Below are 25,701 nucleotides of genomic sequence, written 5' to 3'. Positions count from 1 at the left end.
TTTTAAAGTATTTTCATAAACTTAAAACATTCAACTTGAGCTGGGAGCTTATGACAATTATCCTTGCTACTCAAGTGGCTAAGATCTGAGGATTACAGTTCAAAGCCAGCACAGGCAGAAAAGTCTGTGAGACTCTAGTTAACCACTAAAAAGCTAGAAGTAGAGCTGTGGCTCAAGCTGTTTGTTCAGCAGTGAGAAAAAAAGCTAAGGGATAGGGGCCAGGAGTTTGGCCTAGTGGTTGAGTGGTTGCCTAGCATGCATGAAGACCTGGGTTCTATTCCTTAGTACCACATGAACAGAAAAGCCAGAATTGGTGCTATGGATCAAATGTTAGAGCACTAGTCTTGAGAAAGCCCAATGACAGTGCTCAGTTCCTGAGTTCAAGTCCAACACTGGAAAAAAATAAAAAAGCTAAGGGATAGAGCCCAGGCCCTGAGTTCAAACCTTAGTACCAGCACAAACAAAACAAAACAAAGATACAAATAAAAAGAAGAAAAAACATTCAATTTGAGTGCCAGGTCAATCAGAGGTCACATCATATCTACTCCAAGAGATACACTGTGGACACCAACATTGCTCCAGCACATCCAGGAGTTATACTCCTATGTCTCTTACACACAAGACATTGTTCAGTTACTTTATGCATACCATTCTCACAACACTGAAATTTCAGACCTAATCCTCATCTATTTCTTTATATTCTTTTATCACCACAAGCAAATTGTTTCTCAATCCAGTATTTCCAATTCTCTTGATGGTGGGTTTCCATCCTAGGACACAGTATTATCTTCACCTTAATCATGGAAAATGATAAGGAAGTATTACTTTAATTCCATGTGAATAATGTGATAAAAGGATTGAATCAGGGAAAAATGATCCCAATAAAGAAAAGGTAAACTATTACTTGAGAGGGGGGAGGAGGGAATCAACCTTTATTTCTTTTGTTAATTTCAGATGTAAACCCAAAAGAGGGCAGCCATGTCCCCATGAGTATTTAAATTATGGCTAAAGTCTTACAAAATAAAAGTTGACTATCATTGATGAGCACATACACTATTTACCTTTTACTAACCTGAACAATGGATTTCCAATATTTCCCACTGGGTTGATCCATAAAAAAATGTTCAAAATTTTTAAATCAAAAGTTCATTAAAAATGTGCCATGATTTCCTTCACAAATCAATGTACAATACAAGGTAAGCACAGATTCTAGAATACTACTTGTGAAAATTTAACAGGTTAGTGAGAGTGTGAAAGGGACACAGATACCAGTAACAAATGTATTTCTCCTCCATCAGGCCTCTGATGGAGGTAGAGGGGAGTACATCTCTGCCTTTTTATATGGCATTACTTACATTTCCAACTAGAGGTTAAGAGGCTACCACAGTTACAATACTGAGTGATATAACCAGAAGGCTAACACAACCATATGACTCTACTATAGAAATAGCAGTTAAAGGAATAAAAGTGTCAAGACTAACTGGGTGCCAGTGGCTCACAAATATAACCCTAAGCTACTCAATAGTTTGAGATCTGAGGCTTACAGAAAAAGTACAAGAGATACTCATCTCCAAGTAACCACAAAAAGCCAGAAGTGGAGCTGTGGTTCAAGTGGTAGGGTACTAGTCCTGAGTACAAGAGCTCAAGGACAGGGCCAAAGCCTTGAGTTCAAGCCCCAGGACCAGCACACACATACTGGCTCTCCCCTGCCCCCCCCACACAAAATGTGTCAAGACTGTACAGTCTGGCTTTTTTTTTTTTTAATGCTTTGGGTCTTAAACATCCCCCAAAGGCCCTATGTTAAACTCATATAGCCATAACATGTGGCACTGCTGGGAGGTGGTAGGTACTTTTGGAAGTAGGGCCTAATGGAAGAAAATTAGTTCACTGAAGGTTTTAGAAAGTTGGCAAGCCTGTTACTATCTCATTGTGTTACTGAAGTTGTACATTAGATGGGAAGGTGGCATATCACTGAGAAGGAGTAAAATATAAAGCCTCTGTGAAATCCTTATTCCTGAGTACACAAAATTGATCTAGGAAGAGTGAAGCAATCTGCAAGGTTGCCATTTGATTTCAGAAGTATATTCTAGAACCACGAACACATGATTGAAACAAAAGAGCAAAGCTTCTACAGGACAAGTTGAATACAGAAGTTATTTTCTTCTGCATAATGCAAGTGAAATTTCATTATGTGGTTCACCTCCGTAATGTTTTACCAAAGAATAACAACAATTCAAATCAAGAGAGTATTTATTGTTATTTTTTTTTGCCATTCAGGGGCCTGTACTCAGAGCCTAAGTGCTATCCTTGGACTTTCTCACGGCTAGAACTCTACCACTTGATCCACAGCACCATTTCCAGCTTCTTCTGTGTATGTAGTACCGAGGAATCAAACCCTGGTCTTTTGCATGCTAGGCGAGCACTTTACCACTAGGCCAAACTCCCAGCCTCATTGTGATTTTTGTAAGAAAGATGCAGCTCTTTGTTTTAAATATCCATTTTTATAATGAATGACTTAGAAGTTTGGAACATGTTCACCTAATTATTTGGTTCAACAGAGGGCATGAAATCTACCAGCAATGATTAAGTCATAAAACAGATACACATATATTTGTTTATTTGAAATAAGAAAGGGAAGGGGGGAAAACAAGATGATTGGGAGGGGGTAAAGGGAGAGAAATGGGGAAAAAAAACATGAGATGGAATATCAATGTATGAGTAGTAATACACCTACTACCTGGCAAATGTAACTATAATCCGTCTATCCATTCCCCTGACAATAAAATTTTTTTAGATGACAAAAAAAAATGACAGGGGACAGGGAACTAAAAAAAAAAAAAAAAGAAAGAAAACCTGTGTGAGAGTCACTGTCATTGTTCTGCCTGAGAGTTCTCTAAGAAAAATCAACATCTCTTTCATAGAAATTGTAGAATCTCTAAAGTGGAAAAGATTAAAGGAAATCTGATTTGATAGGGTGAGTTGCACATATTTGTCTGTCATTTCTTTCTGATGTTAGCCCTAAAAATCTTATCTTAGAAAAATCCCTGAATCTTGGGAAAACTGTCAGTCACTCATAAATTCTCTCTTAGGTAATCTACAAGAGATTTAACACAGTGGGTTCTATTCTCCCTAATGAGTCTAAAATCAGTGTTCCTATATAGACTATTACTATTCTGCCTTCAAATTTTGTTCCCTCTTTCACCCAGAATCTCTGAGAATAGTCCTTGAACATGGCACTGTCCTGTACTATATTCCCATGTGGACAGACATTTTCTTAGCTTATTTGGCCATTACATCTGACTGTTAGATAACAGTACAATTCATGTCACAAGAGAGCCAAGGATTGTTTTTATACAAGTTTCTGCCATTTCAGGGTTGTGCAATTGGTCTTTAAATCCAAATACCACATATTGGTCATTTAGAGTAAATCCATTATTCCAGCCCATTGTTTCAGTTTGGGGTCATAATTCTATCACCCAAATTACTCACTTCAGTAATTTGGCTCAAGGTTCACGGAGTCTGAAAATTGTTTTCTATGTGTTATGGAATCTGCAAATTGTTTTCTATGTGTCAGTATAATGAAGAAAAATGTGACTAAATCAGGGTGAAAAAACTAGATATTTAGTCATAGCTATTTTTCTATTTAAAGACAGGTATTCATATGGGACCCTTATTTTAAAATAATCTCTAAGGCTTTCCCACCTAGATTTTAGAAGATAAGTTGAAACTACAAAAGTGCAAATATACAATAGCAATGCTTTCCTTCATTTTCAAGCGACAATTTTCTTCTCTTCAGCTTTAGTCCACAATTTCAATGAAACAAGAAAAGTCCCAGGTCCCTGACCCAGGTACAGCACTGAGCGTGAATCATCAATGCAATGCATCCAGGGTTTCTGACTCCACTTTTGAAGTGCCCACAAGGCTTGCCCTGGCCTGTCTCTTTTGCAGATAGGAACAGTCATGTGACTTGTACTAGCCAATGACACACAAGTGGAAAAAATGCATCATGAACTAGCAGAAGTTTTAACTGCCAGCTGTGGGATTAGGTGTGGTGGCGCTCGCCTATAATCTCAGCTAGGTGGGAGAATTATGGTCCAAGAATGGCAGTGGGCAAAAATATATGAACTTGTGTGAAAAATAATGAAAAGCTAAAAGACAAAAAAGAACTGTAGGCTTGGCTCAAGAGGTAAGAGTATGGAACTCCGCATATGTGCCTCATACTCAGCCAGCTGTGTGGTATGTCATGTTTTATCCCCTCTTATTTTGATCAGGGAAGAACAAATAAGGATAAAGCCCTCATTAAGTGGAGTCCCTAAGTACACACAATGACCTGGGCATGCAGGTTGAAAGGAAAAAGCCCAAGATTCTGTAACTTTTCCTGATTGTTATACTAGACTCCTGTTTGCAATAGTATAGATGAGGAGATTAATTATATCCATAAGTGGAAGTAATGACTAAACTGGAAAGAACAGAGAAGAAACAGTACGATGCCATACTCAGGGGGAGTCATGAAGACAATACATTAAATACATCAGGGGAACTCACCATAGGCTGATAAGTCTCAGAAAACATTTCCCTCCCATTAAATAAACTAAAACTTAAAATTCTGTAATTTATTGAAATTATGGGAAATGGTTCAACAAATATGTTGACTCTCCCCTTTTAAAACTGTAATAGAGGTATGGATTTGATTTATAAGATCATTTTCACATGCATTTTATTTTAGCTTTTTCAACAGCTAGAGGTAACAAAGCACTTAGTTTTGTTTTTGTCTTTTTTAAATGAAGGTATTAAAAGTCTGTGTCCTTCAAAAATGGACAGGTTTAACACTTTACTAAGACAGAGGACTCACTCTTCCCAAGAGTTTTATAGCAGCCTCAGCAATTTTAGGAATGCAGATTAGCACCCACTTAAAGTATGATTTACTTTATTTCACAGAAATGTCCACTGCTATAACTATAAAGGTAAATACTGACTTGAATTTTCAACATTCCTTAGGCTGATCTAACAAAACTATGGCAATATTTTTGTTAAAATGTATCATATTTATATTAAAGTGTATCCAAACTATCCTTTCCATCCCTTTTTAGAGATGGGAGAAATCTTGTGTTAATTAGAATATTCATTCACTTAGATATCAGAAATTTACCAATTACTTACTTTCTGTCAGGACCTGTGCTTTGTTTTGGCCTAATCATTAACTGGCATAATAGTTAAGTTTCTGTCCTCAGAAAGCATACTGTCTAGCTAAATGAGGTAGCACTACCTTGAGCAAAGAAAGCTAAGGGACAGAGCTCAGTCCCTGAGCTCAAATTCCAGTCTGTTACACAGAAAAGGAGTGTTATATATTTCTAAGAAGTAAAGATTGAAATAGCACATATTTTCATTCCCAAAAGAAAGGAATCGGGAAACAGAATGGAGGGATAGGCCCAAAGAAAAGGAAAAATGCATAAAGACAAACATGACGAGTGTCCTCATGACCTTGCTGGTGGCAGCTCATGTGCCCACTATCTTGGGCTAACTTTGAGTGTTGCCTATAGCTTTCCCCACAATCATTACACACTGATGTCACCTCTGGGTTCCTCACTGTAGCTGTGGCCTCCCTCATTCCCACAACTCCACACAGGATACTGCCAGGGTTGTTTGTCAGTATCAACCCCAAACCACCATGGGTTTCCCTTTGAAATATTGGCAAAAATCTCCATGGCCCTATAACTTTTCTATTATGCATGCCTGCAAAATCAGCATCCTGTGCACAATGCCATGCCTGCTGATAGGACGAGCTATCCCTGGGCCTCCTTGAACTTGACTGCAGCAGTCTTTGAGTATTTTTCCAGTTGTGCATGGGAATAGGAATCCAGGATAAATTATTCCCTAGGAAGTTCAGAGTGGGCAGATCCGGGAATTTTCTATCTAAGGACTTGGCCCTGGGAAGTCTTTGGGAAGGAAAAATGTTCATTTCTATACCTTTAAGCCTATGTTGAGTGATATGCTTGCAGAGTCCTGAAACCCCACTGCAAATGTCTTTCCTGTTGTTCTTAGGAAAAGTAAGTTTCATTTTATCAATGTTAACTATGATACCCTCCATGGCCACACCTTTATGTGGGTTACAATCTTCTTGTTCTGACTCCCATAACAAATGTGACTAAAAGCAACCAGTAAGACTTCATGCCAAGCCTGAATGCTCAGCAAAGCCTGAATACTTTTCTGTCTTGAAATCTCTATTTGAGATAATCCATGACCTCTAATATCAGGGTGTGGACAAAATACATTCACATTCTTTGACAGGGTGTAACAAGGATAGCCTTTAGTCCATCTCCCAATAGAGTTGTCATTTCCATTTGCAACCTCATCAGTGAGGCCTTTACAATAATATTCCTATCAGCATTCTGGTCTTCAGAGGCTATAGCAAAATCACCACTACAACATTCTAGGCTTTATCTAGTCCACTCTTCCAAATGCTTTCACATTTCCCTCACAGATCAATTCCAAAAGTATCTCCACACTGTCAAGTATATAGTAATAGCAAAGGCGGACCTGCTCCTTAGTACCAATTCTCTGTTACCTTTCTGTCAACCATAATGAAATTCTCAAGATAATCAACTTTAAATAAAAAAAGGTTAATTCAGCTTATAGTTCCAGAGTTCCCTGATGAGATACTCAAATGAAGCTACTGGAGAGCAGCTAAATAGACTGGACTGAATTCAGCCCAGTGAAGTCAGAGAGGGGTTCATCCACTTAGTGCTGGTGGTATGCTGTGGAAGAAGGCTCGATGGTATCTAAAATGGCCATGATCTCAAACATAGATGGTAATGTATAGTATAGGACAATGGGAACATAAGCTTGGAGAATGAAAGTTTAGCAAAAGCTCTTCAGAGCAAGAGGAAATCAGATCAAAAACCTAATGAACTTAAAACATAATAATTCTTGGGCCAGGAGTTTGGCCTAATGGTAGAGTGCTTGTGGTAGAGTGCTTGTCTAGCATGCATGAAGACCCAGGTTTCATTACTTGTTACCATATACATAGAAAAAGCCAGAAGTGATGTTGTGGTTCAAGTGGTAGAGTTCTAGCCTTGGGAAAGCCTAAGGACAGTGCTCAGGCCCGAGTTCAAGCTCCAGTACTGGCACAAAATAATAATAATAATAATAATAATAATTAATAATAATAATAATAATTCTGACATCCTTTGATCCCACTCTAGCCTCTAAGAATATGAAACTCTTTTATTTCCAATTTCTCTAAACCATAGTTCAAAAGATAAATTCCCTGCACTTATTTCTGAATCATGTTAACTTCATTTCCAAATTTTACTAAAAGTTTCACCTCTCATACAATGACTATTATTCAAAACTGATATGCCATTTTTAGCACTTTACATGTTTTACTCCGCAAGAAATCTTGGGAGAAGAATGTTTGCCAAATACTAGACTGTGACAAAGTACACCCCAGAACTGTGTTCCAGAACCATGGAACATAGGCATGTCAAAAGAAGGTGGTCAATTATTTCCTGCGAAAGAGGTTTTTATATTCTACCGTTTTAATACTACTGTTTCCTTTCTCTTATGAAATAATAGTGTATTAAAATTACACAACACATCTGAAGTGGCATATAAAGAAGATTTATTTAGCACACAGCTTTGGCCCTGTTGAGCATCCTTGGAGCTGCATCACCTCACAATGATGGCCTCACAATGGAAGAAGAGAGGGAGGAGCCAGTAATGACTTCCTGTGGGCCCTGCCTCTTAAAGGTCCCATCACCTTCACATTGCCATGGGAACCAAGCTGTCAACACACAAAATTTCTGTAGACAAACTAAACCCAAACAATAGAAAACGGTAACAGGAAATATTTTTAACACTTTTACAAAGCAAGGTTTAAAAAAAAAACAGTAACTCTATGTAGGAATTATTTATTTTTTCAAATTATATCAGGTAACAGAATCTAAACCAGAGAGGAATAAGAAGAAAGAACGTAGCACTTGAAGTCAAGTGCCAGCTTTTAGCTATATTCATCCTCCAGCTGAACAAAGATCTCCTACACACAGCCTGGGGAGTGCCTAGGGGCCACATTCATTCCTTAACCGACATTGCTAAATGCTAAGAACATTTGGAGTTATTTCCCTATGGTCAAAACCACAAAAGTCAGAGTGCAGTGTATCAGCAAAGTTTAGTCATTGTGCACAAGGCAAAGAAATTCCTGAATAGAAAATGAGGTCCCATATAGCTAAAGTTTGTCTCATATGCCTCACCATGTTTAGATTTTGATTTGAACAAATCAACTATAAAAAGACTTGGCAGTTGGAGATATTTGAATATAGTCTGAGTATGACTTGCTATAGGAAGATGTTCATTCTGTTTGCCTACTAGTGGCATTAAGAAAATATTACTTCTTAGAAATGCAGACTGATCGCTGGGCATCAGTGGCTCACATCTGTAATCCTCGCTACTCAGGAGGCTAAGATCTGAAAATCACAGTTTGAAGCCAGCCTGGACAGGAAAGTCTAATAAATTACATACTAAAACAGCCAGAAGTGGAGCTATGACTCAAGTGATGGAGCACTAGCCTTGTGTGAAAGATGCTCAGGGACAGCACCCAGGCCCTGAGTTCAAGTCCCAGGACTAGCAAAAAAAATTCAGACTGATACATTTGAGATGAAATTGATGATGCCTAAGATTGCTTTAAAACATTTGACAGCGGCTGGGAATGTGGCTTCATGTAAAATGCTGGCCTTGCATACACGAAGCCCCGAGTTTGAGTCCTCAGTACTATATAAACAGAAAAAGCTAGAAGTAGTACTATGGCTCCGCTGCCAGCCTTAATAAGCTCAAGGACAGTGGCCAGGACCTGAGTTCAAGTCCTAGGACTGGCAAAAAAAAACCCAAAAAACATTTTGACAAAACTAAGACAAACACAGCAAGCTGGTGAGAATATTACATCTTGATAATGATAATGATGAAGGTACTTGTCACTCTTTTTGTTCTTTGATGCATGTTTGAAACTTTTTCCAATAAGAAGTTAGAAAGGAAAGAAGACTACTCTCATCATTTTAGGACTTTAAGAGGAAAGGAAGAAAAGAAGAGAAAAAGGAAAGGAGAAAAGGAGGGAGAGAAATAGGGAAAAGGAAGCAAAAAAAAGGGAGAATAGAGGAAAAGGGAATAGACGGGGAGGGGCAGTTAGAAGCAATTAGAACAATTTTTCCTAGTATTTGTGATTTTGTGATTACTTCTGCATAGTTCCTGATATGGATGCACACAGAAACACACAACATGTCATCACCACGACCACCACCACCATGATTAGTGATGGAGAACCTTTTTTCTGCCAAGGGTTATTATAACTTCATTTATTGGCCATTCAAAACTATTAATACTAGCTAATATACTGCAGATAGCTGATGAAAAGCATCCATGTCTGTTCAGTCATGTACCAGATGATTTTATGGGCCTTATCTGGCCCACGAGCCACATATTCCCACCTCTCATACATAAAGAAAATTAGAAGATGAAAAAAAAGCATAGTGTATTTAGGATCCATTGGGAGGATCTTAGAATGTACTCCTGAAGATAAGAGGCCATGCCTAATGGCCGTCTTTAAATCCCTTGACTCTCTGGCTCAGCCAACATTGGAAGAGGAAGGCCTCTCCTCAGCAGGCTTTGTGAGAATTGGTGCTGGTAACAGGGACAGCTGCCAGCTACTCTGACTCAGGTCCTTTTCCCTGGCACTGAGATAAAAGAACTTGAAAGGAAAGACAGACCTGCCATCAACACATCCAGGAAAGGATACACCAAATACCCCGAATCTACCCAACAGACTCCCACAGACGACCACCCATGGTCAGGAGCTACTGTCCTTCCCTGATGCATTTTATAAAAGGCTGCGCATTTGACTGCATACTCTGCAGCAAGTGTAGCCGATTCTCTGGGTACTTGCCCCACGCCTTTTATCTAGGCACTCATCCCTTACATATCCTTTTCTTCAAAGTTTATCCTGTTCCTAAGCAATCCACAGCTTCTAGAAGTTTATGCTTCAGCACAGTGTGTCAAGCACAGGCTCAGTGCCAGACCACAAAGGGTCAAATTGTTGCCTCTTAGAAGCTGTGTGGGCTGGGACTAGTTCTTAACCCCCCTGTATCTCTATTTCCTTCTTTTTAGGAACAAAGATAATTAAAGAGATGTTGAGGGTAGAATGAGCAAGTGAAAGTAAAGCAGTCAGAACCATGCTAATGCAAACACTTGATCTTGATTTGGGGTACGTAGGGGTGGGTGCTGGAGAGGAGACGTAATCCAGAGTCTCCAGTGAACAACATTAAACTAGACCACTCATGGTCAAGAGCCACTCCCCAGCCCGCATTAGCATTATTATTCACATTACCCACCTTTATATTTAGTTTCCTCATAACCTATTTTATCACTGATCTCCAACACAGGCAGATCCTCATATCCTTTAACACTTGCCTATTCTGAGTCTTTTCTTAAGAGAACCATATAATCATGGCCAGGGGTGCAGGAACTAGAAATATATGTCACACTGGACTTAGGGGAAAGGAAAGAGGTCACTGGGAACCAGTGCAAGCTATAGGGAAGGCCACCCAAGTTGTGGCCTTAGAGAAACATAGCTACTGCCAAGGGAGAAAGTGAGTGAATATATTAATATCTATCTCTTTTATACTCTATAGTCTCTTAAAGATACTATTCAGTGGCCAGAGCCAACTGGAGGCCAGAACGTACGTAACAGTCCTCCTGAGAGATTTTAAAAAAAAAAAAAAAAGATGAGGAACTGGGAGTTGGCCTAGTGGTAGAGTGCTTGCCTAGCATGCACGAAGACCTGGGTTCAATTCCTCAGTACCACATACATAGAAAAAAGCCAGAAGTGGTGCTGAGGCTCAAGTGGTAGAGTTCTAGCCTTGAGAAAATCCAAGGACAGTGCTCAGGCCCTGAGCTCAACCCCAGGACTGGCAAAAAAAAAAAAAAAAAAAGATGAGAAATGAATCTGGAGGGATGAAAGAAATTAACCTTCACAGACAGGCTTGCAGAAAGCTAGCCATCACTCTACTGGGAGCTATTGTGTATTCATCCTGCAATCTCACACATGAGAGGTTCCACAAGAGTCAATATGATGGCAGGTGGTGGTGGCTCACACCCATCCTAGCTACTCAGGAGGCTGAGATCTAAGGATCATGTTGCCAAGTCAGTCCAGGCAGGAAAATCTGTGAGACTCTTATCAGCAAAAAGCTGGGATTGGAGCACTAGCCTGGAGCAAAAGAGCTCAAGAACAGTACACAGGCCCTGAATTCAGTTCCCAGGACTGGTACACATGCACACACACACACACACACACACACACACACACACACACACACATAGACACACACATGAAAAAGAAGTCAACATGATGAAATGAAAGAAGCCTGGGCTTTCAAATCAGAGATGAGAGCTAGAATCTGTATGGCTTTAAGAACATACAGTAGACCCTTGGCATTGGTGTACCAATCTAAGGAGACCACCATGTATGAAAAGCTATGAAAGCTCAGAATGCACAGAGTTCAGCAATCTAATGCCAGACAGACTGAGAGAGCTTCTCTGCATCAACTGAGCTTCATAATCTGTGCATGGGAATTTTGGGAGGTTCTATTTTTTTCCAGGATTGGTCAAAACCTTATGTGATAAATTCACAGATAATTTGGGCTTTCTGTACTTTGACTTGTGTTTCTGATTCTCAGATTCAGATTCTGTTCTCAGATGAGAACAATCAATACTAGCCTCCTAAAGTTGTTAGAAGAATCAAGTTAGAAAAGCCCTTCTCAGTTACTCTCTGCCCAACTATTTAATATCGCTTCATGTAGTGGCTATAGCTCAGATGCTGAATGTGCACATTGTTGATAGGCAGGACATTTCTGTGAAATCAAAGGCATTCTATGCAACTTAAGAACTTTGTATGGCCTTGGCTTTAAGCCTCCTTGTCTAATGAGAAAGCAGAAAGATATCTAAGACTCCTCGGTTCTTCAAACCATACAGATCAAAAGTAGTATAGCAGCTGGGAGCCTGTTATAACTACAGAATCCTAGGCTTCATATCTATGCTCTCACACTACCTTTTAAGATCTCCAGGTGATCTGATGCACATGAAAGCTCTAGAAGTCCTGTTTTAGAATCAAAGAGAATCCCAGGGCCATCTAGATTCTGGTTAAATTACATTCTTTTCTAGCTAAGGAAATTGATATCTAAAACTCATCAGTTCCAAGGATACTGTGGCAGACACTTCCCAATGACAACTTTCCACTTTATAAAGCAAGAAATTCAAAATTTTCCCAATCTCCATCACAACTAAGAAGTGTCTGAATGACAATTCTGCACATACTAGGATACTTTCTTAAAGATCATTTTGGCCAGGTACCAGTGGCTCACATCTGTAATCCTACTCAGGAGGCTGAGATCTGATGGTCAAGATTCAAAGCTAACCAGGCAAGAAAGTCTACGAGATTCTTATCTCTAATTAACTACCCGAACTCAGAAGTGAAGCTGTGGCTCAAGTGGTAGAACATGAGCTTTGAGTAAAATTGCCCAGGCCCTCAGATCAAGCCCAGCACTTGCACGCACACACGCACACACGCACACACACACACACACACACACACACACACACACACACACACACAAAGTATTGTTTTTTGCTTTATTGGTAAGGTGGGATACACAATGTCACCACATTTTTCTATTTGTCCTGCCTAAAAAAGAGACAATGAAGTTTGGGGCTTTATCACCAGAAGATGCCACATGCTAGTAAAATTGCCACCTGTTAAGGGTGATGGAAGGGAAAAATACAGGAAACTTGGTCCTATAACATCATTCAGTTGTGGTTTAATCAATATAGCAACTTCTTATTTTCAGCTTTCTTGTTTCAACAGATAAGGAGCCACTGGTCAAATTTCCTATTACTTGTACACAAATCTGTCCCACATAATGTCACATAGCTAACAGGTGCCTAAGCAATATTAGGTCTCAGGGTCCCTGATAATTCTTTGCCCTAGAGGAAATCTGAGAGTTCTTCTAGACTCTATTTTTCTAAAGACATTGAATGCAGAAATATCAATGTGAGGATGTATCTGTGTATGAGAAGACAGTATATTATAAACTAATGCAAAGCTAAAAATAATATCTTGAACACATATGGAGTTCAGTGTAGATAATCTGCATATGAAGTTTTTGCTCAACTTTTAGAAAGAGAGACAATGAGGAGAACAGAAAAAAGGAGGAAAAGCATCCAGATTTTAGTTCACCAAAGAATCTTCTGGGCTGGGAATGTGGCTTAGTGGCAGAGTACTTGCTTAGCGTGCATGAAGCCACAGGTTTAATTCCTCAGTACCACATAAACAGAAAAAGCTAGAAGTGGCTCTGTGGCTTAAATGGTAGAATGCCTTCTGCAAAAAAAGCTCAGAGACAGTACCCAAACTCTGAGTTCAAGCCCCAGGACTGGCAAAAGGAAGGAAGGAAGGGAGGGAGGGAGGGAGGAAGGAAGGAAGGAAGGAAGGAAGGAAGGAAGGAAGGAAGGAAGGAAGGAAGGAAATCTCTTCTGGCCATTATGACCCATACAAAATGGACATACAAAAGTCAAATAAATGTTAAGTACAATTCCTTTTTAGTGATGCTACCGCCAAATGCCGTGCTGATTCATCAATGTCTACAGGTTCTATTGATATGGATCAAGTAAGTAACAAAGATACATATTTATCTAAACAAGCCCTGTAGATTCCAAATATACTCTTCCTAGAAAGAAAAAAAATGGGCCGGAATTAGAAAAATCACAAGAGTAAAATGAAAGAGATGGCACACCCAGGAACTAGAAAGACTGCACTTCCCAAAGCTGGACAGCCCACTGAAGGATATGTGCTTCTGGCTAGCCCACAGAAGCCTCTGGACATGATGGCATGGGTCCAGGCACTGAGATAAAAGAATGTCTCCTGGCCAGCACAGAAAAACTTCTGAAGAGCTAAGGAAGGCCTCATCTAGACTGTGCCAAAACCATTCCACCATTTTTAAGGCACTGGGCACTCATAATAATTTTGATTTTATAAAGCTATATTTTGCTAAGCAACTTTTAATCTTTATTGTGACTTTGTCAAATCAACTCTGTTTCCTACTTTATAGATGAGGAAATTAGTAAACGTAAGATTTCTGTCCAACCAGGAGAAAGAAAACACCAGCAACAATTGAATTTGCCTTTTTTTTTTTTTTTTGCTAGTCTTAGTGCTTGAACTCGGGGCCTGAGCACTGTCCTTGGGCTTTTTCCTCAAGGCTAGCATTCCACCACTTGAGCCACAACACCACTTCCAGCTTTTCTATATATGTAGTACTGAGGAATCAAACCTGAGTCTTCGTGCACACTAGGCAAACACTCTACCACTAGGCCAAACTCTCAGCCCCTAACCTGCTCCTTTCTAACCTTACTACAATGTTCTCTGTTAAGTTTTCTAGACCTCAGCCACTCTGGTCTTGTCTTAACACATTACTCCTTCCACACCCATTCTAACCTCTTATTCTGTGATCTATGTTTAAGCTATTTGCTTAAGAAACGTTTGCCTCAAGCTCTACCTAAGACTAGGTGTCTTTTGTGAGCTACCCTCATACCAGATACTGTTTAGCATTCAGACAATTATCATTAAACAGTTAATCAATTAATTGAGTAGATCATATAATGATTCATTTACTCTCTGATGTTGGTACCAAGGGTTTTAATATCTTGGAGATGGAGAGGCATTTGTGCCACTCTACAATTTCCATTAGTTTTTCCTCATCATTCTCAAATAAAGAGGTAATAGGAGAGAAGACAATTCATTTTGCAATATAAAATCACCTCCATACCATTCCTTCTGCTCTTAAAACCAGGCTTCAATACTAATCCCCTCTCCTGTAGAAACTTTAGAGTTATTTCTTAATGTCTTTCACCCTGAAGGCTCACAAGGGTATGAACTATGTCTCATTCTTCCTTGAATCACAGTATTTAATCCAGGGCTTAGTACATGATAAACAATGAGATATTTGCTGAATACATGAATGGCTATATGAATGAAGAAAACAACTTAGATCTCCCAGGTCAGGGTTCTTCCACAATACCACTCTGCTTCGTCCTGTGTAGAAATTTACAGAAGCTGGTGCTGTGGACTCTGTCTTCCACAAGTTCTTAATGCCCTGCCCAGTGAAGACAAAGGCCTGGTTGTAGTTTGGCCTAGACAAGCAGCCATACTCAATGCCCTTTAAGGAGAAACATTCCTTGGCTGGGAAGAAATGTGCAGAGGTCTGGAGGACCTAACAAGCAGGGCTTCCTAGCTCCTGAAAATGAGGTATATACCATGGGACCAGAACCCAGGACAACCATGGATCCTGTAGAAGTAGGCCCAGGGCTCCTCTCTCAAACTAGTCTCAGAAGATAAAGAGATTAACAGATTTAAAACATGAAATACAGAATGTTTGAGACCCAAGTGCCCTTTTCTTCATCCAAGTTCTCAGTATTTGTGATACCATAATATCCTTTCCCTTAAAACATCTGGAGACCTTGGTGTTCAGGCCTCCACCCTCTACCTATAGTCAGAACCCTTGGGCATGACCCAAGGAATCTGTTTGAAGATGTTCACCATCAAATTTCTGATGCTTGCTCAACTCCTGAGACCTTAACTCCAAATCACCTCTTACCCTCAGCTGTTCTACGGCCTATGAAGCAGAAGAATCCCATGGAACCACATTAGAATCCATTCAACCTGGCCTTGCACATTTTCAATAGCAGTATAACAGTCACCAGCCACGGCAAGTGGTTGAGAAGCTGCCCAACAGGCCTCACAAACTCTTATCCTTATCAGAGGAGAGGAAAGCCAAAGGGTAGGGACCTGGGTTTTGTCATTTAAAAACAAAGCCGAAAGTGTCAGATTAAGCCTGGTTGACACAGGAATGCAATGGCTTTTCTATTGTTTATTTTGAGGAAAAGCAAAATAACAAGATAGAATCACAAAGCCATTTTCTAGGTATCTTGCCACCCACACAACTCCTTTTCAGTTGCCACCCAGTCTATCTCTGGCCTCCTGCTAGCATTCACCTAAAGCGCCCCTTTCAGACACTGTAGATATATCTCTGACAATTAGAATCTATCACGTTCTCCAAGTAAAGCATATTGCCCAAGACTTCATATGATTTCAGGATTTTCTAGAGACTATCCATAGGCCTTTATGCATGAGCCATTTACAGGCGATAAACATGAGGAGAATGAAACGTCTGAACTATCTAGAACATAGTATCCGTGTCTAAGGAAAGGCAAGGTGAGGATGAGTGGGATGCCTAGGGAGACAAGCATGTACACATTCTCCTTATTCGTGCTCTGTTTATTCATAGAGCCTTGGCAGGGATGTAGATATCTGCAATATTTAATTCCTGTGGCTTCCGTTAATCGGAAGTAATTTTGATGTCTTAGGGATATTAATAATTAATTATATAAAAATTGAAGATGCTCATGAAATAATCAGGCTTGGTAAATTTAAAGGTATAATCTCAAAGACAATTAAATATTTACCAGTCAAATTTACTTTAAAACATTTTATATTTGTTGTGGTACTGGAACTGCTAGACTTGTGAAAAACTAGAACATTTTCACTGTTTTATTAAAAGCAACCCCAAGCTGAATGCTCTTTAAAGAGCACTGTTCTTATAAAAATCCTTTATCTGTCTCAAGCTCATGTCTAGGATGAAAATATGACATATCCTTGGCTCTCCCTACTCTTAGCCTGGCTCTATTTCCCGTTATCCAGGCATTTGGGCAGGTGGTAATAGAGGCATACAGGACTCTCCTGCTCTCAGTGTCTGACCATGTGCCAACTCTGCACTGAATCTCAAAAAAGGGTATATTTTTCTGTAAAAATGGTAGCGGCTCCATGACTATTATAAGATTACATTAGTACCATTTACTATTGATTCTAAGACATTGCTTATCTTATATGCCACTAAGATTTCACTTGGTTGGGTTAGTGATGGCCAACCTATTTGTGGATCTCCTTAACAGTGTCTTTTACTTGAAGACTTATTCCTCTTTTCACTTACAGAAAGTACTTTAGTGATTACTTTGTAAAAACAAGACAGGGGCCGGGAGTTTGGCCTAATGGTAGAGTGCTTGCCTCGCATGCACGAAGACCTGGGTTCAATTCCTCAGTACCACATACATAGAAAAAAAAGCTGGAAGTGGTGCTATGGCCCAAGTGGTAGAGCACTAGCCTTGAGAAAGTCCAAGGACAGTGTTCAGGCCCTGATTTCAAGCTCCAGAATTGGCAAAAAAAAAAAAAGACAATTATGTTCAGTTCTCCCGTGATACATATCTGTTTCAGTAATATCAAAATCCTGCTGCTCTGTTTCTGTGTCTTTATGCACATGAGATAATTTTTCATCTGAATGCCAAGTCATAATGTAAATTTTGGGGAACCTTTGAAATGGCAATTGAACTCAACACCTACAGTACTAACAGCACATTTAGTTCAATGGAAGTGATGACAATGGAACTGATGTGACAAAGCTTTGACATTATTACCAACCGCCTCTCCCCTAAGTCTGGCTACCACCATCACTTAATCTCCAGAGATGAGAGGAAAATGTACCTGCTAGAATCACTTAAATATGGTTTCAAATCCCTTCTCCTGACTTTAATACTGTAGCAAACTAGTGTTCATAACTAAGATGAAGAGAAAGTTAGTGCCAACAAGAAATTGGATCATGGTAAAAAGAATTATCTTTTCTCCTCATAAAATTTTCACTCTTTTTCATGATTCTGTCTTAAAGCAAGGGACTCAGAACTGTGCCTTTCTTGTCTACTAATGGCATAGACTATTTCTGTACTATGACCTTCATGACAATGTTCCCACTCCCTCTTTTTCCCTCCCTCAATTTGTCTTTTTCTCTTCTATTAACCAGGAAGGAAAAACAAGTGACTGACTCTTACTTTACCTATCAAAGTCTGAGTTCATGATCCAATTCCTTCCTTTCACTTTATCATGATTTTCCATAGCAACTTCACTTATTGAGAGAGAAAGAGAATGATTTTAAAAACGATGAAGCTTGGAGAGAAAAAAGTGTGGGTGAGTAAACCAGTACCATCACTCAGCCTCTTAGACCTGTTTTAATCTGTGAGTCCAAGGCCCCTTTGAGAACTACCCCATAAATAAAAGAAACTGTTACTGAGCTCCCTACTCCCTCAAAGGGCCTCTCATCATAAACAAGTCTTCAGGGAGAGAATTTATTGTGGATTCCTAAAAGTTGAAGGCAACCGGTTTGGTGACTACTCAGTAAAAGACTGCATACAGCACCCTGGGCAGTTTGCTGACTGAGACTTGGGGATGAAAAGAACGGCCTGGTCCCCCAATGACTTCGTTTGGGGGTGAGAAACAAGGCAGGGAGAAAACACTTCATCTTGTGATTCAGATGACTGTTAAAAGTTTCAAAAAACGGGCCGGGAGTTTGGCCTAGTGGTTAAAGTGCTTGCCTAGCATGCATGAAGACCCGGGTTTGATTCCTCGCTATCACATACATAGAAAAAAGCCGGAAGTGGTGCTGAGGCTCAAGTGGTAGAGCTCTAGCCTTGAGAAAACCCAAGGACAGTGCTCAGGCCCTGAGCTCAAGCCCAGGACTGGCAAAAAAAAAAAAAAAAAGTTTCAAAAAACTGTCTGGATCTCCAGGAATAAATAATTTATTAGGATTTATGCTGTTCTGGGCATTAGAGGAGACATGTCTACAACTTATAACATCTAGCCACAAAAGTCATACAGATGAGCTTTGTCTCACACTTAGTTCTACCCACGTACAAAGTGACCAAACCAATTTTAGGAGAAAACAATGGCCTATCGAAGGTGCTGAGGTTTCCTTGATCAAAAGCTGTGAAGATTTATTTATTTTCGTCATTCAGTTTGTTTACTTTATAGATGCATTCTAGTTACTACAAATGAGAGAAACCATGCATCCTATATTTCTTTGGCTCTGGCTTACTTCATTTAATACAGCATTTCCATTTCCTTATAAATGGTACAATATTTTTGCTGATGGATAAGTGGAAATCCATTGTGCATATATACCACATTTTCTTGATCCACCTGTTAAGGAACATGATTAATTATGTAATTATAATATAATCGTATATATTGTATAGTATGTTATATTATCTAATTATAACATAATTGTATATTAACATACAGAGGAGAGACCAAAGCAGGTTATGCATAGCAGTGGTGAACAAAGGCTCAATAGCTATAGACAGATGATCATACAAAGTAATATTCTATGAAGTGAACTCTAAGCAATGACATTCTTTAGTTGCCATTGTTGCTGTTTATTTTCCTTGTTGCTTGTTTGTATTTGGGAGGGTCAGGGAGAGCACATAAAGGTAGAACGACTATAAGTAAACACAGTAGTGATGCTCACTAGACACTTTGTAGGAAATGAACTGGATATCTCATGGGTGGGGATGGGAAGGAAAGAATGGAAGTGAGCATTGGAAGGGGAGACATGGTTCAAAAAGAATTATATGGAATGTACCTGATTCATGTAATATAACCCCTCTGTATGGCAACTATACAAATACAATTTTTTTTTTTGCCAGTCCTGGGCTTGAGCACTGTCCTTAGACTTTCTCAAGGCTAGACCTCTACCACTTGAGCCTCAGCACCACTTCCGGCTTTTTTTCTCTATGTATGTGGTACCAAGGAATCGAACCCAGGTCTTCGTGCATGCTAGGCAAGCACTCTACCACTAGGCCAAACTCCCAGCCCCCAAATACAATTTTTTTAAAAAAGTAAAAATAAATAAAAAGCTGTGAAGAACTTCCCAATCTGAGATGTGATGTTTTGGTTTCCAGGCAGAGATTATGGTATTTCTCAAAACGTGTACCAGCCAAGGCGACTATTCAAGTTACCCAAGGCCTTCCTGGCTGAGCTTTTTCCTACAATAAGTTCTTCCCACTCCATCCTGTACTGCATTTGCCTTTTTATAGCCCCTGGGAGAAGTACTGGAGCCCCCCCCCCTTTAATCTTCCACTCCCTTATGAAGAAAGGTTCCTCTTCAAGACGTCAGGGGACCTCATCCTGCCAGGGAAAACTCTAATGAGGCTATAGTAACAAGGAGTTTCTGGCATTTATGAGCTGGCTGATGGTCGGGGATTTTCCAATTTCTTCCTATTCTGAACAAGTAAGTGTATTTTTTTTTATTTTGTTAAGTCTAGATATTGCAGTGTCACTGAAACATTGGGCATAGACAAATAGGATCAGAGCTTTGTCTCTGAGGAGCCAAAATCTCTGTATCACTTAAGGACACAGACAGTCTGGATTCTTGCACACATTAACTTGAGAGGAATATGAAGGGGTTTTTTTGTTGTTTTTTTTACATTTTCACATCCTCTCTTGAGAAAGAGGATAGAGTTCTGGTCTTTTTCTTTCTGACCCTCAGGCCTAAAGCCACAAAGGATCTGTTGAAAGCCTGAAGTTACATTCCTTTTCTCATTTGTTATTCCTTTCCTCTGCATGTTAGTGCTTCAGACAACATTGAGAGGGAAGCTGGGACATGGTCTCACTTCGAATACTGCTACCAATAGTAACAGTAATAATATATAACACTCTTTAGTTCAAATAGATTTTCATTTGTGATGTTGCCTTGATCCGTGTCTGATCCTCCCCCAACAATTTCATAAACTAGTATATCAATTGGGATCACATCAGGAATCACATGTATCAAATGGCACATTCAAGGTGTTTATGTGTTAAAGATTGGACTACTTTGAGAGCCATGCCAGACAGCTTTCACAACACAGAAGCTACACCAATTCTTTTTTTTTTTTTTTTTTGCCAGTCCTGGGTTGCACTCAGGGCCTGGGCAGTGTCCTTGACCTTTCTCAAAGCTAGCACTCTACCACTTCAGCCACAATATCACTTCAGGTTTTTTTCTGTATATGTGGTACCAAGGAATCAAACCCAGGGCTTCATGTAGGCTAGGCAAGTATTCATTCTATCACTAGGGTACACCAATTCTTTTGATAGAATAAATTAAACCTAAAGAATCAGTTAAGTGAAGCAAGTTAGGCACAGAAAGACGAAGAATATATGTTTTATTTTATATGTGGGAGCTAGAGTTAACTTACAAATTTTTAAGTACATATGCTGAGTGGCATTATATTAACTGAAATATAGTAGATTCAAGGGAGACCTCAAATACAATAATTCTTTAGAAGGGCAAAGTCAAAATGCAGCAAAATAAAAACCAAGAAATGAGTTCTCAAAAAGGGTGGGGTGAGGTCAGTGAGAAAAGGGGAGAATGCGGTCAAGAATCTAACCTATATATTACAAAATTGAGAAGGGTGAGAAAGGGGTAAGTAGGGAATGGATGGACAAGAACGTTGAATTCCTATGGAATTAAGCAGGGCTTGTCCTGTCTATGTCAGTCCATTTACCTTGGGTTCAATTTCCTCAGTACCATGTACACAGAAAATGTTGGAAATGGTACTGTGGCTCAAGTGGCAGAGTGCTAGCCCTGAGAAAAGTCAAGGACAGTGCCCAGACCCTGAGTTCAAGCCCCAGGAATGGCAAAACACCACCACCACCATCACCAAAGGTGTAGGTGAAGGAGCCACAGCACCTCTTGCCTGCAGGAGCAAAGGAGCCAAAGATAGAGGGGGTTCTTTTGGTAAAAGAATATCCCCCAACTAGAGGTAACTAGCCAGGAAAAGCAGAGGCAGGCAACAAAATAACTGTCTCTTCTCTCTAATCTGCCAGTGCTTCCACTGCCAAATCCATCAGGAAGCCAAGAGGCAAGTGTGTTTATTGACACAGTACTTACCACTGCCTACTGGCACACAGAATAGGTGAGAAAGGGAGGGAATGGGGTCTGGAAGGACAAAAAGAAGGCTCTGGCATCAACAGAAAGCACAAAGACTTGAGGAAGGAAGTCACCATTATACTGCAGTTTTACAAAGAATGAGGGCAGAGAGGATGGCAAGTGCAGATCTGGAGGGGTCTTGTAGGCCGCAGTGAGAAGCTATTATTTCAGTCCATGCAATGAGACACCTTTACAAGGTTGGAATAGGAGACTGGTTAGATGCTCACACTTCTAGAGGTTGCTAGCCTGTTATATGGAAGGTGTGCCACAAAAAGAAAGAGAGGGAGAGAGGGAAAGGGAGAGGGAGAGAGGGAAAGGGAAAGGGAGAGAGGGAGAGAGGGAGAGGGAGAGAAAGACACACACACACACACAGGAAGAGGGAGAGGGGGGAGAGGGGGAGAGGGAGAGAGGGAGAGAGGGGGGAGAGGGAGAGAAGGAGAGAGAGAGAGGGAGGAGAGAGAGAAGGAGAGAGAAAAGGAAAGAGAGGGGGAAGGGAGAGGAGAGAGAGAGAGAGAGAGAGAGAGAGAGAGAGAGAGAGAGAGAGAGAGAGAGAGAGAGAGAGAGAGAGAGAGAGAGAGAGAGAGAAACACAAGTACCAGGCTGTTTCCATAGGCCAATCCAAGTAAGGATAATAGAAAAATCCCAACCCAAGAGAGTAACACACACACACACACACACACACACGCACATACACACACATTGTAAACCTAACTCAAAGAATGCTCTCAGGATCCACCACAAACTTATCTTGAATTTAGCAATATCCCCAGAGAAGAAATATACACGTTAGAACCAGGGGCATCACTACTCCTTGGGCTTTTACAGATACTTATTTGGGAACAGCCATAATAATGAAAGATTAACAATTAAACAAGGCATTAATTAACAGCTCAGATTTATTATCAGAGGGCCTTGTGATATGGTGACTTTTTCCACTTAGAATGTGGGCTCTAGCTGGGCGCAGTGGCTTATGCCTGTAATCCTAGCTACTCAGGAGGCTTAGATCTGAGGATCACAGCTCAAAGCCAGCCCAGGCACTAAAGTCTGTGAGACTCTTATCTCCAATTAACCATGAGAAAACTGGAAGTGGTGCTGTGGCTCCAGAGGTAGGGCAGTAGCCTGGAGCTCAGGGACAGTGCCCAGGCCCAGAGTTCAAGCCCCATGACCGACAAAAAAAATAAATAAATAAATAAATGTAGGCTCTCTAGCTACTCAAACAGACCTTGGGTTCAGTTTTTGACCATATACTTCTCATTTGGGAGGAGGGAATAGAAATAGGGAGATAGAATTATCATCAGCCCCTCTGTCTTAAAAACAGGTGGTTTAGACTAGGGTAGAGGGAGAGGTGAAGGAGTGAAAAGGTTTGATCTGTTTTCAAGGAAACAGCCCCATCTGCTGAAGCTAATTTCTTTTTGGGTTGAAGAGGAGAAGCAGAGAAGATTTCAGTTGATTCTTCAGAATTAACTACTTAACAGCTATAGCCTTCTTGTTCCCTCTAGTGGCCAACTCTATGGATAACATGTTTGTAAAATAAGCACCTAAGGAAGTCAGTATAAAGACAAAAATAAAAGCAAAACCTTGGTAAGAACAGATACTACACTTGATCTTAGCCAAAAGGCCAATGTCATGAGAAAGGGTATCAATGTTTGTGAAGTTATGCACCTTCTATCTGGTGACTATAATGTAACCCTTCTATTAATCACAAAAAAAGCAAAACCTTAAAATTTCTCCATCACTTTCCACATACTATGAAATCTGAAACCCAAGATTTATCAAGGCTGTTTTATAAACAGAGCCAAATCTTTTTGCGACTGACCTCAAGATGGTACCTGACATTAGCTTCTATTAGTCTGTATCTCCAAACAAACCATTGTTTATTCTTCACATTTGTCTTCCCATTAGTGTAAAACCATTCCAGAGGATAGTGTCTGGGCTGTTGCAGTTTTTTCTGAATTGGAGGCAGCATATCACTTTTGCCAGACAACTCTGTTCTCTACATTCAGGTGGCACAGGAAAGACAAAGTACCTCATACCTCTAATGAGTCTAGGCTGGCAATAATCACAGAATTATATTAACTACCTAGATCCAGCAGCTGAATTGCAAAAACAAGTACAGGAACCAAGGACAATAAGCCTTACTAAAGCCAGGACTCATGAGGCCATTCTTCAAGCTTTCAATCCAGTGGTTCCAAACTAGCACCAAGAGACTAATTTTAGGATGCTTCATTTCAGCCTAATGATGTTACAATAGAACAGACACTGATAACATTTGGACAGAAGGAATAATGTCTCTTAGCTGTGGGTTCAATTTGGGTAGCAGTGTTTCCATACATAGCCAGAAGGCAAATTTCTCCTGCTTTCAAGATTACTGCTGCAATAATTAACTATTCTTTTAGAAGAACAAACACCAACACAGAACATCATTTGTAGCCACAGGCAATGAACGGATAGCATAAATTCCTCCACCACTTTTCATGTACTCTGAAAAAAACACCACACCATGGCAAAGTCAAATGGAAGAAAGGAGCAAAACTATATACTTATTGTTATTCCATATATATGTATATATATATATTTATATCAGTCCCATACATATACCTATACACAGGGTTTTACTTCTTTTTTTTTTTTTTTTTTTTTTTTTTTGCTAGTCATGGGCTTGAGCTCAGGGCCTGAGCACTGTTCTTGGACTTTCTCAAGGCTAGAGCTCTACCACTTGAGCCACAGCACCACTTCCAGCTTTTTTCTATGTATGTGGTACCGAGGAATCGAACCCGGGTCTTCATGCATGCTAGGCAAGCACTTTAACCACTAGGCCAAGCTCCTGGCCCCCGGGTTTTACTTCTCTTTATGGTAGTCATAATACATAATACATACCTAATATGTGGCTATATTATTCATGTATAATATAGATGGATGAGGCTGGGCACTGGTGGCTCATGCCTATAATCCTAGCTACTCAGGAATCTGAGGCCTGAAGATCATAGTTCAAAGCCAGCCCTAGCAGGAATATCTGTAAGACTCTTTTCTCTAACCCCCAAAAAATCTGAATTGGAGCTAAGGTTCCAGTTGGCAGAGTTCTCGCCTTGTGTGAATAAAAAAGTTGAGGGACAGTGCTCAGGCTCTGAGTTCAAGCCCCAGGACTGGCACCCAAAAAAAAAAAAAAAAAAGGATAGATAGATAGGCAGGCAGGCAGGCAAACAGACAAATATTGTTAACAGTGGTTCCACATAATTTAGTCTATGATACAAGTGACATCTCAAGTCACTGTAACTAAGGTGCAGATATTTTACAAAGGGAGAAAAGACAAGTGAGAGAACACTGGAGAAAAAGAAAATTAGACATGTATTTCATGCCATAAAAAAATAAATTCCCGGAAGCATGCACAACCCTGGGTTCAATTTCTTGCTACCACATAAACAGAAAAAAACAGAAGTGGTGCTGTGGTTTAAGTGGTAGACGCTAGCCTTGAGAAAGCCTAAGGACTGTGCTCAGGCCCTGAGTTCAAGCCCCAGTATTGGCCAAAAACAAAAGAAAAAAATAAATCTAAGCCAGATTGCAAAATCACACTTCAAAAATTATTCAAGTTATGGCTGGATGCTGGTAGGTCATACCTATAATCATAGAGACACAGCAGGCTGAAAGCTGAGAATCAAGGTTCAAAGTCAGCTCATGAAAAAAAGACCATTGAGACTCTTCTCTCCAAGTATTCACAAAAAAACAAAAACAAAAACAAAAATCCCTTAAAGTAGAGGTATGGCTCAAGTAGTACAGTGCTAGCCTTGAACAAGAAAGCTTAAGAACAGTGAGTAGGCCCAGA

The sequence above is a fragment of the Megascapheus bottae genome, chromosome 14, assembly GCF_031878675.1.
Source record: "Megascapheus bottae isolate mThoBot1 chromosome 14, mThoBot2.hap1, whole genome shotgun sequence".
Lineage (NCBI taxonomy): Eukaryota > Metazoa > Chordata > Mammalia > Rodentia > Geomyidae > Megascapheus > Megascapheus bottae.
Note: the sequence above shows the minus strand (reverse complement) of the source record.